The sequence below is a fragment of the Triturus cristatus genome, chromosome 5_1, assembly GCF_964204655.1.
Source record: "Triturus cristatus chromosome 5_1, aTriCri1.1, whole genome shotgun sequence".
NCBI classification, from domain to species: Eukaryota; Metazoa; Chordata; class Amphibia; order Caudata; family Salamandridae; genus Triturus; species Triturus cristatus.
The window spans coordinates 163,515,597-163,534,320 of record NC_140587.1 but is presented as its reverse complement, the minus strand read 5'-3'; the positions used below and the strand labels follow the sequence as shown (position 1 = coordinate 163,534,320).

Here is an 18,724-nt window from a genome sequence, read left to right as displayed (position 1 = left end):
TTGTGCCCCATGTTTTACTTCTGCATAGCTAATTTTTTCTTCCCAGTGGACCCAATGTTTGGAGGCCACTGGCTTCTTTTCGTGTTATTTGCATGCCACAGGGATGGGATTCATCAACGCCCTGGATTAAAATGGATCCAGTCGCTCATCACTGAAGTCCTTCACTTCACTCACAGTGTGTGTGTTGTTGTGTGGTTGTGCTTATGATTGTGTGCTGTGCGAATTGTGTCATCTGTGAAAATGCTCTGCATGTTTTATAAGATAGCGGGTCACTGTTAAGGTCACTGCATCTCCCCAAGCTTGCAGCAGCATTTGAAACTGTATCTCAAAGGCCCCATTGGAGTGTTAACCTTGTTTGGTTTCTGGGTTGCATTCCACATTCAGACTATGCCATGGAAAACCACACTGGCTGAAACTTGGGATGTCTGGTCTGAGACTTCATAATACTTATCCTTCTAACCGTGCGTTTCTTCTCCTCCTTCAGTGTAGGAAACCTAGGATATACAGCTGAAGCTGCTTCTTGTTCAGGTTGATGTGGATATACATTTCGAGGATGGCACACATTTTGAGTGAGCCGTTGATTAGCACCAGTGGCTTCAATTCCGTACTCTCCCTCCATAACATCGATTTTGTATTCATTTTGGATTCCAAATAAAGCTCTGCAGCACCAGTTGAGAAAAGGAAACTATACCATGATGAGGTAAATGTCGTGGTGCTGTGTCCTTTTCCGGAGAGTGGAAGCTATTCTATGCCTACATTAACCACCACCTGAACTTCCACCAACGAACGAGAAGACTACTCTCCGCCTCCCTTTCACTTGCGCGTTCACCCCGCATCTACAGAAGCAGAAGTGGAAGACGCTCCTTCTCCCACATAGAAGAAAAGACCTGGAACAGCCTCCCCACGCACCTCTGGACCATCACCTCACTTCCAGAATTCCAAATGGCCCTCAAACCCTGGCTGTTCGAAAAAGCCTCCTGGGCCTGCAAGCACCTGGATGCCCCATCGGGTGATTAGCCGTGCTTTATAAATCCTGATTGATCGATTGATACTGTTCAGAGTGGTGATGATTATCTCTGTACCTCAAGGATGAGCTCAAGGCCCAGCTGACAGGGTCATGCTCTAGAACAGTCGGCCAGTTAGAGGCAGCCCTGCAAATTCTGTATCTCGAAAGCGCCGAGCACAGGCTGGGCACACTGAAAGCTTGCGTCCGCTGATTAGCCAGTGTGTCCCTCTCAGACTGCCACATAAAAACCTGACTTGATGTAGTGAGCACCATGACCATTACCCAGTGGTGGACAGAAGCATGCATAAAAGGGGTTGCTGAAACCCCCTTTAATTTGTGGAAGCCTGTCTGTTCCTCCCTGGGCCCAAGAGAAGCTCGGCTGTTGCCACCGTTAGTAGTGCGTTTCATTGGCTGAGGCTAGTTAACTTGAAGTCTTCACACAATGTTTTTACCCCACCTTTGGCCCTTTAGTACTTGCACTTCTTCTGCAACCAGGAAAACAAGCCTGGTGTAGCCCCTGATGTTTCTATAAAATGCATCTTGAAGCAGCAGGTTTCATATCTTGTGCCTGAATTTTAGGATTTCTGCTGAAACCACTTACTTAATGATTTTCTACTTAGTTGTCTCACCTGAGAAAATTGCATCGTCTCTTTTTATTTAATGTTTTTGTTGTCACATGTATCAAACTCAGCCGACATAGAGGTAACAAGGTATCCTCTCTGTTTACAATGTTACAATTGCTGTAATTTAAAAGGAAGTATGCCCTTCGTGTGGCCCTGAGGGCCTTTTAGCAGTCACTAGCCAATCCGTTGGGCTCCTTGGCTATCACTAAACCTTCTTTGAAGCACTTGCAGCTTCTTACCCAAGCATTTCTCATAGGGTAAGTAGACACATGCATGAAGTTTCCAGCAATCCTACAGAGGATTTACAATATATGCCATGTTGACTAATAGCCATTTGTGTTCCTCAGCTGTGACTCTCTTGAGTAGGTCTGGTTTCCTTAACTCTAAGTAGGAGCATTTAAACAGCTGCAGCCCGCGCAGGCAAGAGCGGTGGGGCTGGGTTGGGGGGAGATTCGACCAACGACCACATGGGAAAATTCAATAAATAAATAATTTGCCCTCGTTGTTGTCGAAATCCCTCCTCACCCGGCCTGCCCTTAAAAAATGAAACTGAAAAGTTTAATTTTTCTTTTTTAAAAGCATCCCATTTGCCTTTAAGGAAAACGGGCTGCATTTGTGTTAAAACTGCATTATTTAAAAAGCAGTCACAGACATGGTGGTCTGCTGACCACAGCAGGCCACCATCCCTGGGAGTTCTAGCCACTCCTAATGGGGGCGCAAATTGCGCTTAACTCATGAATATTAATGGGGCATGAAATTTGCGACCCCATTGGGAATCGCAAACAGTGTCTGGGACACTGTTGTACATTCACTTTTGTGAGTCGCAAATTGTGATGTCGCAATTCGACGCAATTTGCGACTCGCAAAAGTGAATGCTCGTACATCTGGCCCCAGGTCACTTGGATTCAGCATAGACACCGCCCTCACCATAAAGAAACACATTGTCAAAAAACAAAGGTGGCCTTGTAACAGCTCTCTCTTCTAAAAAAAACTCATACTTTTTTTCCAGAACCAACTTCAGAGGTGCTCTTCAAGCCCTCATACTCTCTTACCTGGAAAGTGGTAACGCTCTGCCGCATGGAATTACAATCTGGACACTGGCACCCCTTAAGTGCAGGGCTGGACTGGCTACCAGGCATTTTGGTGGGGGACGGTTTTGTTACTGGGGACCTGCCTCCATGTTCCAAATTAACAACAATACAAAAACAAGCATTTGCAATGCAATAGGTCTCGCATTTGCAAGAATTTGAGCAATTGGCATTGTAAATGACGATGCCTTTTTATTTACGTATTTTCGTATTGGTTTTTCATACATGAATAAAAGACATCGCCATGTACAATTTCAATTGCTTAAACTCTCGCAAATGCGAGACCTATTGCATTGCAAATGCTTGTTTTGATTTGCAGCACCCCCGCACCCACCGCTCCAGCGCCTATGCTAATAGGAGCCAAGATTGACTCTTAGCAGAGAAATCAAGAAAAGCAGCTGCTGGAACCGATGTGTTTGACACTCTTGACCTTAAATCTCCACCCCTAGGCCAGAGAGCAGTCAGTCACCACGTGTGACAGCCACGAGTAATCGCCCTACCTCTCTCCAGACAGTCCCTCCTCATCCGATATTTAAAAGCGTTCTAGGAGAGTGAACTAACTCGAAAACATTGCTTTATAAAATGAGCTTTACCTGCCAGTGGTGGTCTCTAAAGGGGAAATTCTTGCTGGATTTGTTCCTGTGAAGTCGACTTTGGAACTGAACGAGACAACTTGCAAGGTATTTATTCATTGTTTTATGCAACCTCCCTCCGCAACACTGATCTTTCTAGCACCATCGTTCCGGCCAAGTTGAGTTAACATTACAAGTCAGAGTTCTTTAAATAACTGAGGATTGAGGGGATACTCATAAGTTGTATGACAAGTGCGTACGAAGTGCCAAACATGCCCCCTCACTGTTTTTTAGGTCTCACCTAGCGACGCAGCATATGCGCTGCACGCTTGCGAGATCTATTGCTGTCGATTTAGCTTCCGAAGGGGAGAGGAGATGTGCACGTGCCCGGACAGGCGATGTGCACGTGTACCGCTCGCGGGGTTTTCGCACAACGCGTGCATGGTGCCCTTTCACTTTCCCTCCCTTCCCCCGTTGGCTCCAGATCATCTCGGAAGCTCCCGGGGACCCTGCAACACGGTGTCAGCAGTAATGCGCGCATGGCGCGCTTACACTTTCCCTCCCTCCCCCCGTCGGCTCTAGATCAAGGTATTGCTTTGTTTGCACATTTCTCAGACCTTAATCGCTGCGTGACTTACTTACACGGTTCTTCTGTATATTCTGTGAAGTTTACTTTTGGCTTGCCTGCTATCTTGATGGCGATGAACCACACTGTTGTATGATCTGGAGACAGAGACTGGTGCACACATGTAGACCAACTGCATTTTTGGCAGCATGAACAATAAGGGGATGCGGAAAATGTACAAAGTATTTCGTATCCAATAAATATAAAAAAAGTTCAAAGATAAGTGAACGTCAAAAAGGGGACACTGCCTTTCTGCTTGGTCAGCTGGAGGGGGATGATTTTTGATTTGTTCAGCTTCACTATCAGAATGAGACCACTGTCCTTCCTTCCATCGTCTCCATCCAAGAATCAACAGTGGCTTTTGCACCCACACAGGAGTGCTCAGAGCAGCGCAGCTGTGAAGCATTGCTGTTTCAGAGCACACAAATGGTGCACACTCATTTTACTATTTTTTTGACCTCTGAGAACAGCTAAAAGCGCCACGATGCCCACTCCTGCAAGAACGCTGAACAGTAAGCTTTCACACAATAATAATACAATGTATAAAGCGCATGGCTACTTCAGCAGAAGTGTCCCAGCGGTTTCTTAACTGTGGTGACTTCAGCCAGCCGAGCCCCCGAAGACCTCCGACACTGGAGGGTGGAAGCGCGGTAGGGTTTGATGAAGCGGTGAAGATAGCTGGCACCTGATTTGTTAAAGACCCTGTAACAATAGCATAGAGCCTTGAAGGCAGACTTTATGGGAAGCAGGTGCACTTTATGCCGAGCCCATCGAAGCCCGTCTGGGAAGGTTCCGCAGTAGCAGAGCCTCAGACTCCTGTACTGCATCAACCCATGAGAGCGTGAGGATGTAACTTGACAACATAGCATAACAAAAGAACTTATGGCAAAAAAACAATATGGCATAGAAACGTTGCCACATATGGGAATAAGGTAACATAGTTTACCATTCGCACAGTATGCAGTGAGTGGTGCTATCTGGTATTTTTATTGAATGAAGGGTCAGCTGTGGTTGACTGGTAATGTGAGGCTTTTATGCTTCATAAATTGTTAAAGGAGCAAGAGGCATGTTAATGCGATACCTCTGAAAAACGTGTCCCAATTAAACATGCTAATTGGGGTAAGTGTACAAATAAACGCACATTCACGCACTTATTACCACGGTGTAATCCAGACTCCTTGTTATGACCATGGTGTAACATAATGAGCAAAATGGTGTTTATTGCTTCATAAATTGCAGGTAGTAATAATGTCACAGAGGAAAACTAAGCCCCCTGCACCTTTTAGTGTGGCTAGATCTCACCTGTTTAGGCCTTTGTTTTCTGGTTCTGGTCAAGTCCTTTAGTTATTAATAAATACACGTGCAGAAACATCATAAATAAGCCCTCTGCACGGATCTGTAGGGATTAATGTACTGGTTGTTACCATTGCTTCTTGAAGGGCAGTGCATACAGCTGGTGGTTTAACAGTCCTTCCATAGGGTGGGGGGCTCTGCCGCTGCTGGGTCCACTCCTGTGCCACCGCTGGTGGATTAACAGTTTCTCTAGTGTGGAGGGGTACTATGTCGCTTTTGGTTCATGGTCATATAGCTGGTGGTAGGTGGAACAGTTCCTCGGTGGGGTGGGGTCTGTGTCACCCCACAGGTGATCGCTGCATACACGTAACTGTTGGTTTAACTGTCCCTTCAGAGGGTAGCTTATGTGGCTTTGGGGTGGACTCCGCACTGCGTGCAGCGGGTGGGCTACAGCTCCTCCAGTGGGCTGGGGGTCTGTGGCTTCTCAGTGGACTCCACACAGCTGATGGTATGACATTTCCACCAGTGGGGTGTGGTCTCTTTCCACTCTGGGTGGGGTCCTCAATGCGCATAAATAGCATATACACTTCTAAACTGCGTTGCCCCTCCCCCCACCCTTTGTTCTCAATCAGATCTTGAAGTTTACTCGGAGGCCTCTGAGATGGTATTTAAAAGTTAAAATCTCGCTTCCACGAGCCCTTCTTGAGGACAAAGAATACCAAATATGTTCATTAGAATTCGTTTTTCGTCTTACTTTGCCCCTAGTAATAATAATTCTGCTTCAAACATCCCAATTTCTTAACTAAAATGTGGTTCTTCTGAAATTTCATATGCCTGCAGGTCTGCAATTCTTGTTTCCACACAAGTTTGCAGCATTAGAATATTTGGGGGCTTTGTAGGTGCCTTGGTAGGAGGTTCGGAATGGAATGTGGTGTTTGAAATGGTAACCCTAGTTTTCGGTCCGGGCTTTGACAGCACCACAGTTAAACAGAGCTACTGCTAATAATGTACAGAGGTGGTGGCCTTTGGGTCTGCCTCTTTCAGCCATTGGCTCATGTTATGTTATGTTATGTTATTAAGATTTCTAGAGCGCTCTGCTACCCTGAGGTGTCCTGGCGCTATAACTTTCAATCATGTCAATCATGTCTTGGCTCAGGCCAGTATATTCACCTAATGAAATTGGCGGCCGCCATCGAACCCTAATAGGGTGAGCTGGAAGCCCTTTAATAGAAAGGTTTCCAGCTGAAGTGTGAAGTTTTTACACAACAGAGCTGCATTTAAACCTCCCAAGGACGTAGGAGGTGGCCCCATATAGCAATTCTTGCTTGGTTGTGGGTGCGGGAGGCAGGAGTGACAGGTGGGGGGGGGGCTGTTTTGGCAGAGCAGGACGCCCAACGCACCACTCGCCATGTCCCCACCCACTTGCTAAAACCATACTCTCTTCCCTGAACTATCGCACAGTTAATGCCTCAGGGCATTAATGCGCTATATAAATAAAATTAACTTAACACATCGAAAAGTATCTTAAGCTTGGCAGGTCTGGTATTGCCCATTTAGGGCAACCCAGTACTTGCCTTGAATGAAGGGTCAACTTCACTCTTAAAGAGCTCTGTCTGCTGCTGCTTGACATAAAAAAATGCACAGACCGCAGAATAAAATAGGTTCTCAAAACCGGATTCCCCCATGCCAACATCCACAGCATTCAATACAAATACAGAAAACAGTTAAAAAAGTTACAAATGTGAATATATCGTCGCGCTGCAGTTCTGCAGTGTCCAAGTGCCGCAAATAAAAAGTGTATTTTTTTACCGACGATAGTTAATCAATTTACCGACTTCAGAAGGAAGAAAGGCTCAGATGGCCTTGTGGGAATTCAAACATGTGACCTTCATATCACTGCATGTTTCAGCGGCGATAGTTTAACTCACTACACTATCTGTAACATGAAATAAATGCATTGAGCGAAAAAGTAAGGAGCCACAACATCAAAAAAGAACCAGCAGGAATCTTTCTTTCAAGAGACCCTGATGGTGCACATGTAGCAGGAAAAACATCAAAAAAGAACCAGCAGGAGTCTTGCTTTCAAGAGACCCTGGCGGTGCACATGTAGCAGCCAAAATATCAAAAAAGAACCAGCAGAAGTCTTGCTTTCAAGAGACCCTGATGGGGCACATGTAGCAGCCAAAACATCAAAAAAGAACCAGCAGGAGTCTTGCTTTCAAGAGACCCTGATGGGGCACATGTGGCAGCCAAAACATCAAAAAAGAACCAGCAGGACTCTTGCTTTCAAGAGACCCTGATGGGGCACATGTGGCAGCCAAAACATCAAAACAGAACCATCAGGACTCTTGCTTTCAAGAGACCCTGATGGGGCACATGTGGCAGCCAAAACTTCAAAAAAGAACCAGCAGGACTCATGATTTCAAGAGACCCTGATGGGGCACATGTGGCAGCCAAAACATCAAAAAAGAACCAGCAGGACTCTTGCTTTCAAGAGACCCTGATGGGGCACATGTGGCAGCCAAAACATCAAAAAAGAACCAGCAGGACTCTTGCTTTCAAGAGACCCTGATGGGGCACATGTGGCAGCCAAAACATCAAAAAAGAACCAGCAGGAGCCTTGCTTTCAAGTGACCCTGATGGGGCACATGTGGCAGCCAAAACATCAAAAATAAACCAGCAGGAGCCTTGCTTTCAAGAGACCCTGGCAGTGCACATGTGGCAGCCAAAGCATCAGAAAAGAACCAGCAGGAGCGTTGCTTTCAAGAGACCCTGATGGGGCACATGTGGCACCCAAAACATCAAAAAAGAACCAGCAGCAGCCTTGCTTTCAAGAGACCCTGATGGGGCACATGTGGCAGCCAAAACATCAAAAAAGAACCAGCAGGAGTCTTGCTTTCAAGAGACCCTGATGGGGCACATGTGGCAGCCAAAACATCAAAAAAGAACCAGCAGGAGCCTTGCTTTCAAGAGACCCTGATGGGGCACATGTAGCAGCCAAAACATCAAAAAAGAACCAGCAGGAGCCTTGCTTAAAGAGACCCTGATGGTGCACATGTAGCAGCCAACAAATCAAAAAAGAACCAGCAGAACTCTTGCTTTCAAGAGACCCTGGAGGTGCACATGTGGCAGCCAAAACATCAAAAAAGAACCAGCAGGAGTCTTGCTTTCAAGAGACCCTGTTGTTGCACATGTGGCAGCCAAAACATCAAAAAAGAACCAGCAGGACTCTTGCTTTCAAGAGACCCTGGCGGTGCACATGTGGCAGCCAAAACATCAAAAAAGAACCAGCAGGACTCTTGCTTTCAAGAGACCCTGGCAGTGCACATGTGGCAGCCAAAACATCAAAAAAGAACCAGCAGGAGCCTTGCTTTTAAGAGGCCCTGGCGGTGCACATGTGGCAGCCAAAACATCAAAAAAGAACCAGCAGGAGCCTTGCTTTCAAGAGACCCTGATGGGGCACATGTGGCAGCCAAAACATCAAAAAAGAACCAGCAGGAGCCTTGCTTTCAAGAGACCCTGATGGGGCACATGTGGCAGCCAAAACATCAAAAAAGAACCAGCAGGAGCCTTGCTTTCAAGAGACCCTGGCGGTGCACATGTGGCAGCCAAAACATCAAAAAAGAACCAGCAGGAGCCTTGCTTTCAAGAGACCCTGGCGGTGCACATGTGGCAGCCAAAACATCAAAAAAGAACCAGCAGGAGCCTTGCTTTCAAGAGACCCTGATGGGGCACATGTGGCAGCCAAAACATCAAAAAAGAACCAGCAGGAGCCTTGCTTTCACGAGACCCTGATGGGGCACATGTGGCAGCCAAAACATCAAAAAAGAACCAGCAGGAGCCTTGCTTTCAAGAGACCCTGGCGGTGCACATGTGGCAGCCAAAACATAAAAAAAGAACCAGCAGGAGCCTTGCTTTCAAGAGACCCTGGCGGTGCACATGTGGCAGCCAAAACATCAAAAAAGAACCAGCAGGAGCCTTGCTTTCAAGAGACCCTGTTGTTGCACATGTGGCAGCCAAAACATCAAAAAAGAACCAGCAGGACTCTTGCTTTCAAGAGACCCTGGCGGTGCACATGTGGCAGCCAAAACATCAAAAAAGAACCAGCAGGACTCTTGCTTTCAAGAGACCCTGGCAGTGCACATGTGGCAGCCAAAACATCAAAAAAGAACCAGCAGGAGCCTTGATTTTAAGAGGCCCTGGCGGTGCACATGTGGCAGCCAAAACATCAAAAAAGAACCAGCAGGAGCCTTGCTTTCAAGAGACCCTGATGGGGCACATGTGGCAGCCAAAACATCAAAAAAGAACCAGCAGGAGCCTTGCTTTCAAGAGACCCTGATGGGGCACATGTGGCAGCCAAAACATCAAAAAAGAACCAGCAGGAGCCTTGCTTTCAAGAGACCCTGGCGGTGCACATGTGGCAGCCAAAACATCAAAAAAGAACCAGCATGAGCCTTGCTTTCAAGAGACCCTGGCGGTGCACATGTGGCAGCCAAAACATCAAAAAAGAACCAGCAGGAGCCTTGCTTTCAAGAGACCCTGATGGGGCACATGTGGCAGCCAAAACATCAAAAAAGAACCAGCAGGACTCTTGCTTTCAAGAGACCCTGATGGGGCACATGTGGCAGCCAAAACATCAAAAAAGAACCAGCAGGAGCCTTGCTTTCAAGAGACCCTGGTGGTGCACATGTGGCAGCCAAAACATCAAAAAAGAACCAGCAGGAGCCTTGCTTTCAAGAGACCCTGATGGGGCACATGTGGCAGCCAAAACATCAAAAAAGAACCAGCAGGAGCCTTGCTTTCAAGAGACCCTGATGGGGCACATGTGGCAGCCAAAACATCAAAAAAGAACCAGCAAGACTCTTGCTTTCAAGAGACCCTGATGGGGCACATGTGGCAGCCAAAACATCAAAAAAGAACCAGCAGGAGCCGTGCTTTCAAGAGACCCTGGCGGTGCACATGTGGCAGCCAAAACATCAAAAAAGAACCAGCAGGACTCTTGCTTTCAAGAGACCCTGATGGGGCACATGTGGCAGCCAAAACATCAAAAAAGAACCAGCAGGAGCCTTGCTTTCAAGAGACCCCGGCGGTGCACATGTGGCAGCCAAAACATCAAAAAAGAACCAGCAGGAGCCTTGCTTTCAAGAGACCCTGGCGGTGCACATGTTGTAGCCAAAACATCAAAAAAGAACCAGCAGGACTCTTGCTTTCAAGAGACCCTGGCGGTGCACATGTGGCAGCCAAAACATCAAAAAAGAACCAGCAGGAGCCTTGCTTTCAAGAGACCCTGATGGGGCACATGTAGCAGCCAAAACATCAAAAAAGAACCAGCAGGACTCTTGCTTTCAAGAGACCCTGATGGGGCACATGTGGCAGCCAAAACATCAAAAAAGAACCAGCAGGAGCCGTGCTTTCAAGAGACCCTGGCGGTGCACATGTGGCAGCCAAAACATCAAAAAAGAACCAGCAGGACTCTTGCTTTCAAGAGACCCTGATGGGGCACATGTGGCAGCCAAAACATCAAAAAAGAACCAGCAGGACTCTTGCTTTCAAGAGACCCTGGCGGTGCACATGTGGCAGCCAAAACATCAAAAAAGAACCAGCAGGAGCCTTGCTTTCAAGAGACCCTGATGGGGCACATGTAGCAGACAAAACATCAAAAAAGAACCAGCAAGACTCTTGCTTTCAAGAGACCCTGATGGGGCACATGTGGCAGCCAAAACATCAAAAAAGAACCAGCAGGAGCCTTGCTTTCAAGAGACCCTGATGGGGCACATGTAGCAGCCACAACATCAAACAAGCATTGGCATAGCCAACAGGTATCGCTTTCGGGACCTTATAAGTATTTAGTTATGCAGCACAATATCCTTGGTGCAACAACAACTGTTGCATGGCTAAACACTTATAAGGTCCCAAAGGCGAGATCTATTGACCATGCCAATGCTTGTTTCTTTTTCCATGTGTCCTGAACACATAGAAAGAGAAAAACGCCTCTCTGCATTGCTTTTTAATAGGAAGGTGCCCCTTCCTGCACCAAAACAACCCTGCATGCCACTGAGGCATTGGCCTTACGCAGCCCATTGTGCGCCAGCACAGGGTGAAAGGACAGGAATGCAACGTATTGCACACATACGGTGCATTCCTGCCCTTTCACATTTGTGTAGGGCAGCCATACGCCAATTCCCCATAAATATGCCCCACAGTGACAATGAGACAGCATGCCAGACAGAGTAAACCTTTGGACATTAGCATATTAACCCCACCAACCATATGAGGCAACATAAAACTGGTGACATGAGAAGCCATGAAAAAGCAACATAAACACACAGTGGATATTGCACTTCAGGAAAGGTAGATTAATAGCCTCCTTCATGTTTAACCTTGTACTTTTACATCGATTGTGTAATACAACTATGTAAGCATGCACTGGTATAAGTAATGTCATGGGCTGCAGACCCAGTAGATTGAGAGATATCCATTACTAGCGAAACAGTAGGAAAGGCTGATAGATAATCTGCTACGCAAGTCCCACAATCAACCTGACTTGGCATCATCACTACCAACATAAAGCCGTGGAATGTTCTCAAGGTAAAGAAACATACACCCCATGTGGGCTAATGGAAGCAAATTCTATGTTGGATACCAGTGTAAGAAAGGGTGGTATGGATTTCTCTCTGCAAAACTCCTCTCACTCTCCCAGATTTTATGTTTGTGGAAATTCAAACCTGTGCCAGAAAACAGTGCAGGAATATTTGCAGAAACTATTGAGTATTTCTCTAAGATACTAGGAAACAGGTTCCTCTGACCACTGCTGGGACTGTGTTATACGTATGTTTGAGCCATTTCCATTGAATGCACTTCGCGTCAAAGCACCATAGCAGGAGCAGTGTTTCTTCCTAGAGACTAACAAGGCCATTTCATATTTACAGATTCCTAGAAACCCTTACAGATGAGGTGAGTGGCCGTTCATACCTTTGTGTTCCTGTTAGAGAACAACCCCAACAAATAGGCAGTATGTTGTGGGATCCGACATGGCTTGTGCTTTACTGATTATGTAAGTTTTAATGTTGCAACAGAAATTGAATCACGTAAGCAGCATCTATCAGACATATTACCACTGAGAAGCAGAAAATGCATGGAATCACACTGTGATGTCACTGTGATGTACAGCCCAACGTAATCCAGACAGTATAGCGAGGGATGCCATAGATAGCATTAGTATGGCAGTTTCATGCTCCTTGGTGTTTACTTTCGAGATCTCATAGCCAATACTGCTTAATTCGAGGTAGGTAGACAGCAAGCTAGGCAGACAGAAAGGCGAAATGCTGACACTCGAGAAGTTCTTTGCAGGGGGTAATGGAACCTTAGCAGCTTTGGCTGAACTTACAGAGTATTTAAAATTGCAAAACAGCTTTGTTATTACTTTGTATAGCTGGTCCTTAGAAATAGTAAAATGTTTAATGCAATTAGTGCATATGAGACCGTTGTTGTCTGTTTAAATGATCTAAACAGGTGCTAATTGGTGTATTGGGTTTCCCTGTTCCTTTGGGTGGTTGCCATTAAAGTAGTGACCCATTGGCCGGCAGACAGTGGGACAGACATGTCCATGCAATGAGTGACCTTCTGTGCTGCTGTCCGAGCAGTAAGACAGGGAAAGAATGGGAGCAGAGCTGTAAACATAACGATAAAGGAACGCCTTCTGTAGCAGTGAAGGCGCATCCTCCTCCCACACAGACTGAGGGCAGGGGTTTAGCCCCGGTGCACAGAGGGTTCTGAAAAGATACATATTACCCACCAGCCAGGAGCCCAGGGTGACCAACCGTCCGTAATGCTGGACAGACAATTAGAAGACAGACAGCCACAAACTGGCAGAGGCAAACGACTTGGTAGAAGGCAGACAGACAGATAGGAACTCACAAGTTAACAGAGACAGACAAAAATATACAAAAACAGACATATGTCATTTTCAGACCTACAAATACTTGAAAAACACATTTGTTTAACTTATCGAGTGTTCGAGAAGTTGTTTGTAGGGGGTAATGGAAACCGTGGCTGACTCTGTGCTCTGGTTCTTAAAGGTCTGAGTCTGCTGGCCTGGCACACGATGTTGCTCTCCCTAAAACGCACGAGTCAGACCCTGTAGTGTAAACCGGAAACGAACGACCAAAAGCATGCTCAGCAGGTCCTGGGCACCCTAAAGCTGCTCTTATTGGTCGTGCAGGGGAGCAGCGAGCACTAGGATTGGTTTATGGCTTTCAAGCCAATCCTAGGGAGCTCCGGACAGTGAAAGGCATAACATTAATTGTTTGAAAGCACAACGTCTATGGCTCTTACCTAAAATGATCAAAATTACGGACAAACAGAAGGAACAATTAAAACAAGTAGAACAAGCGCGCGCGCCGCGCGATGGCAAAAGTAGGCTGGCGCTGGCGAGTGGTGTGCGATGCGGTGCGGTGCTGAAAGCTGGCGACTGCGCGCGCTGGCGAGTGGTGTGCGATGCGGTGCAGCGCTGAAAGCTGGCGGCTGCGCGCGTGCACGCTCACGTGCACACAAGCACTAGGCCAGCCAGCAGCACTTTGAAAACTCAGATAGAAAATGTCTCTCCGAGCAGCGCATGCGCGCTGACTCAGCGAGACCTAAAAAGAACCAGCAGGACTCTTGCTTTCAAGAGACCCTGATGGTGCACATGTGGCAGGCTCTTTCCAGCTGCAATTCATCCACTGCACGGAGCATTTGAAAAGTACCGCTCTGTGAAGGGTGGATCATTTGACAAAGCCAATAGGTCCTCTCTATTTGAGAACTGTTGGCTTTGCCAAAGTTTCTTAGCCATGTTGCAACACGGCTAAAAGTAAAGAAAACAAGCATTTGCAATGCAATAGGTCTCGCATTTGCTAGAGTTTGAGCTATTGGCATTATAAATGACAATGCCTTTTATTGATGTGTTTTGAAAACCTGCAAGCGGTGCGTAAGCACACACTTTGAACTTCTAGTCATTGCTTATGAGAAGTAAGGCTGTCAGTAACAGCGCCTCTTTTACTGCCAACCTTGCTTCTCGTAAGCAAGGACTATAAGTACAAAGTGCGTGTTTACGCACCGCCTGCAGGTTTTCAAAACATAAATAAAAGGCATTGTCATTTACAATGACAATAGCTCAAACTCTTGTAAATGCGAGACCTATTGCATTGCAAATGCTTGTTTATCCTCCCTTCAAGTATTTAATGTATAACTGGTTTCACAACATTAAAAAAAATATTGTAAACGATCAAGTTTCGGCAGTACTGGTAAGTCTAGTCACAGAAATAAATAATATTTTATCTCTCCCTGCATTGTACTGCTTGTTAAACAACTTGGTGGTGTTGATTGTGCCCTAAAATTAGGACGGACAAGTAACTTTTTTTCTGTGCCAGTGATGAATTCGCGCCGATCTTTTATTTTCTTATTTATTCTTTGCCTAAAAAGCAGAAATTGTTAATGTAAAAGTGCGGCATCTTACCGATGTTGAAAAGAAAAAAAAAGATGAATAAAATAAATATTTAAAGTTAAAGCACGACGTTTCAGCGCTCTTAAAAAAATGCATTTGTGAAGGCGCTCGACGCTCATTGATAGGTTTGATGACAACGGAGCGCCAGCAAGCTCTCTAAACAAGGAGGGAGGGGAAAGGGGGGGGGGGGGGTGAGAGCGGGTGATTAGGTAATCTGTGGGCAAACTAGCAGTGCTAGTGCTTAGAGTGGTGTCTGATAGTAAAGCAATGTGCTCCCAAAATTAGTAGTGTTCAGGTAAACAAAATGCGGGTGCTCCCTTTAAGAGAGATACAGTAATTTGTACACCGGCCGCCTCTGCTTCAGAAGGAAGAGACTGGAATGTCGCCAAAGTAAATCCCCCACCACTGCCCTCTGTGTTTTAGGGGCAACGCTGGGGCCACTCAGGTCCGATTCAGGTAACTTGAGATGACCAAGTATATTTAAGCTAAAAAGGTGAGATGTGATGCAGGGTTGTCACAGTACTTGTTGCGCATAGCGGAACAATGTACCCGGACTAGCGGTGGTAGTGAGTGACATCAAGGAGAACTCTGGTGCCCCCAGCCTCCGCAGTGTGGCGCATGTCTGGATTCAGTTATGGGACAGGGTGGCCCGAGAACGGTGCCAAATGGTGATTGTGGCACCGCTAGACACCGTATCTGGGGGCATATCAACAACAACCGGCGATAATTATCGTTCAGCGCTGTTAGCGCTAGGATAATTATCGCCGGCTAGCGCCGATTTTTATCGCTGAGATAGCGTGCTATTAGCAACGCTTATCTCATCAGCGATAAAAATCCTAGCGCTAACTGGCTAACGTGAGATTATCGCTGGAAACCCAGCGATAATCTCACGTTAGCTAGTTGATAGGGACTCACAAATTTAGCCATGATATCCACCTTCCATAGGATATCATGGCTAAGGGGCATATCAACAACAACCGGTGATAATTATCGCTGAGCGCACCTAGCGCTCGGATAATTATCGCCGGCGCGCCAATTTCGCTGAGATAGCGTGCTATTAGCAACGCTTATCTCATCAGCGATAAAACTCCTAGCGCTAACTGGCTAACGTGAGATTATCGCTGGGTTTCCAGCAATAATCTCACGTTAGCTTGTTGATGGGGACTCACAAACTTAGCCATGATATCCACCTTCCATAGGATATCATGGCTAAGTCACTCCTGAAGCAGGCGTAAGGAAAGTAGCGATAACAGGTGTTATCGCTACTTTTCCTGACGCTATGCTTCATAGCGTTAGGCTTGCTAATAGGAGAAATGTCGCTTAGCGACATTTCTCCTGTCATGCCAGGTCAGGAACGCCCACTTTGCATCTCATTAGAGATGCAAAGCTGGGCGTTAGGAATCCTGACGCTAAAGCAAGGTTTCACGCGTTAGCGTGACCTTGCTGATTAGGCGATAAAATTATCACCGCTTTTCGTCCGAAAACGGCCGCAAAAGCGGCGATAATTTTGTATCGCCTGCTTGTTGATATGCCCCCTTGTCAGTCCTGAAGCAGGCGTAAGGAAAGTAGCGATAACAGCGGTTATCGCTACTTTTCCTGACGCTATGCTTCATAGCGTTAGGCTTGCTGATAACAAACAAACTTAGCCATGATATCCACCTTCCATAGGATATCATGGCTAAGTCACTCCTGAAGCAGGCGTAAGGAAAGTAGCGATAACAGGTGTTATCGCTACTTTTCCTGACGCTATGCTTCATAGCGTTAGGCTTGCTAATAGGAGAAATGTCGCTTAGCGACATTTCTCCTGTCATGCCAGGTCAGGAACACCCACTTTGCATCTCATTAGAGATGCAAAGCTGGGCGTTAGGAATTCCTACGCTAATGCAAGGTTTCACGCGTTAGCATGGCCTTGCTAATTAGGCGATAAAATTATCGCCGCTTTTCGGCCGAAAACGGCGATAATTTTTTATCGCCTGCTTGTTGATATGCCCCCTGGTTCCTTGACCAGAGCTGCAGGAGCACATCTCACACTACTGTGGCCTCTAGTGCTGCGGGACGGACTGGCAACATCTCCCCTCTGGTTGATGGCTGCAGCGGCACCTTGGGGACTCCGGATGCAGCGTACTCTCTTGTTGGTGTACTCCAACATGGGAGGAGGCTTCAGCAATGTCAGTGGTGCCCTCAGAAGCAGTGTCACGTGACAAGGGCTGGCTGTTTGTGCTGCAAGATCACCCAGGCACACAAATCAGGGGAATTACGAGCTGTGCAAATGGTTGTGGAAACAGGAGTGCTTGGGCCCCACAGTCAGGCGCGTGGCAATCCCAATACAGTGAGTGCAGTGCATGGCTCCGATGAAGCACCGCACTCAAGCTCTTTAAACAAGGAGGGAGGGGGAGAAGGGAGGGGGGAGTGAGAGCGGAGAGCATGGTGGAGGAAACAATGAAACCATTAACAGCATGACGCTTGTAAAAGGGCGCCGTGCTGATTATGTATGCATGGGTGTGTGTAATGCTCGACCTAAAAAGAAGTAGTCCCCAAAATAATATACAAGCACTCACATTGTAGGGAAACTGTAGTTGGTCGGTGCTGCTTCCTACAAAAACGGAAGTGACGTATCCGATCAACAGCCAACAGTAAGCGAGATAAGAAAAGCAATGCCAGAATCAACCAATGGCAAGCGACAGGAGAAATTACCCTGATTATTGTGTTTACTATAGGTCTTGCGACAGCGCATGTGCTGTCTACGCGAGACCTAACGAATAGTTTTAAAGCATGCTTAAAGCGTACTTTGAAACCATTGACTTTTTAATTGTTTATTTAGAACAAACACTTGGTAGAGAGTCTGGCCATGCTTAAGGGAATCCTACACGCCACAGCATGTCTTACCCGGGTCCTAAGGAATGTGATCACATCACCTCCATCCAGATAGAACCCCATTGGCTCCCCTTGCCATCCTGCATCATCTTCAAACCCAGATGCATCATTGACAAACCCATCACAATCAGCTCCCCTATTTTTTTCCAGAGAAGCTCACTATCTCTGTTGGTTCTCGGCACAGCCACATCACCATCTGACGGTAAACTAAGAAGTGTACGAATAGACTAAACAAGGCAGCAGGCCGTTTCTATCTGTACACCCAGGCCCTCCTTAATGGACACTATCACAATGCAATAACCATCCACAAACCAGCTTTCTCTCCTATCACTTGTTGACTTCATGGTTGTCTTTGACCCTGTACAGCGCTCCGCTGCCTTTTGGCTAGGCAATACTACATACATACATGCATACATACATACATGCATGCAAAGACTGTGCAACTATGCTGCGTAACACTTATATGGATGGGATAGAGGCTTTTCTCTCAAGAAATTCACAGTGACGGAGCAAATGATCCGCAGGATGTCATGATGACCCCACTAGAGACACAGTGGGCAGGGGCATGTAGAAAGCGGAGAGCTGAAAGAAGAAGTGATGGGTACGAGGTCAGTCTGAGCAGGTCTAGAAAGGTGAGGAGAACAGAAGCTGCGGAAGGGAACGGGAAGGCAGCAGGTAGCAGTAATGTGGAGAAGGAAAGCTTTGTGGTAGTATAGCGGGGAGCAGGGCAGGGAAATGGCATTGTGAGAAGACAGGAAATGGGGGGACTAAATAAAAGGGATACAAAGTAAGTGCTACAAAACAATTAAGGTGGTGCCCAGATGTATTCAAATCATTTACTGGGGGTATCTTGTTGGCAGAGGTAGGTACCTTTGACCAAATAGGGACCCTTGCTTCTAGTCAGGGTAAGGGGGTACACTCGTAAAATAACCCCTTGGTATCTTGGCACGAGCAGACAAGCTTATCTCAGAGGCAGTGTGTAAGAATTTGTAAACTCATACAGTAACCCAGTGACAACACTACAAATGGACACCACACAAATTGTAGTATACAAATAAGTATTTTTATATAAACTTAACACAAGACCACAAATGACAAAAATCCACAATACTGTACTTTAGAAATAGTAGGATTAGCTTAATTCAATGTACCCTAGGATGCG

The 18,724-nt window shown here is 46.5% G+C and overlaps 1 protein-coding gene across 1 annotated transcript in view; it reads left to right on the top strand.

Moving 5' to 3' along the window:
* Positions 1-18,724, top strand: part of LOC146830518 (complement C4-B-like) — a 554,995-nt gene that overhangs the window by 169,937 nt on the left and 366,334 nt on the right. The window lies entirely within an intron of this gene.